Raw genomic sequence first — 1,136 nt, 5'->3', positions numbered from 1 at the left:
GAGGGTATAACCATCATGCCTCTTCTCCACAGGGGTAGACGGAGAGAATAGAACGCCACACCAGTCTGTCTTTGCACACAATATTAGCCTCTTCCACATTCATGCATCTTATTATACATACACACCGATTATTCCGACCCCTGACCTCACCATTTATAAGTTTTTTAAATACTTGATCATCCTTGTTATTTTCAGTCTTCTTCTGCTCCTATTATCATCTACGTGCGCATTATAAACTTGTTTTACTATATTTGTATGTATGTATGTGTGTGTGTGTGTGTGTGTGTGTGTGTGTGTGTGTGTGTGTGTGTGTGTGTGTGTTTACAGATAACGTGGCAAGAGCTGTCAAGTTTTAAATCTTGGTTTTTTTATCTCTTTTACATTATTGTTTCACTAGAAAGAAAAGATTTTTAAAAATTACAAAATTCTATGCAAAGATGTTATTGTGTATTTTGAAAATAAAATCAATGCGCAACTTGACAGTTGCTTTAGAAAAATATTTTTTATGATGTCATTTTTCATTGTTATTGTCGTTTGATAGTTATTATTCGTTATTAGTGACTTTCATGAATTCCTCTCCTTTCCTTCTCCTTCCTGCAAAATCTATTTTTTTTAACCAAACCTTTACCCTTTTACTCCCTTCCTCACATACACAAACACTTCCACTCTTTTTTTATTTATTTTTTACCTCTTAATGTTTTAATGTCCGCCTCCGTAGTGTAATGGTCCGCACGCTCGGCCACCGTTCTGGAGGTCCCGGGTTCGATTCCCAAGGGGGGTAAAATAAATACAAGTGATTTTTTTCACTGTAATATTTATTCAATATTACCATGGACTGGTACCTGAAGCGTAGGGCTGATCACCTTTCCTTCATGTGTAAACGATCAAGATAACACTGCGTTTATATGACACAGTGCCCTATGCACCATTGGGGTGCGGATAAGGGTTTTATTATTATGTTTTAATAGTTATTATAACTTAAATGTGGAATTGTTTAATTAGCTTTATTTTTATTTATATATTAATTTTTATCATATACTTTTTTAAATGTAAAGCTGTACAATTCCCGAACACATAAAATAAAATTATATTGACTAAGGTAATTCGGAAGAGGATTTACCACATCGTTACCCTAT

Source organism: Brachycentrus maculatus, unplaced genomic scaffold (assembly GCF_059751285.1).
Source record: "Brachycentrus maculatus isolate JH-2025_06_01 unplaced genomic scaffold, ASM5975128v1 h1tg000499l, whole genome shotgun sequence".
In the NCBI taxonomy this organism is placed as follows: Eukaryota; Metazoa; Arthropoda; class Insecta; order Trichoptera; family Brachycentridae; genus Brachycentrus; species Brachycentrus maculatus.
This window is presented reverse-complemented; position numbering follows the sequence as displayed.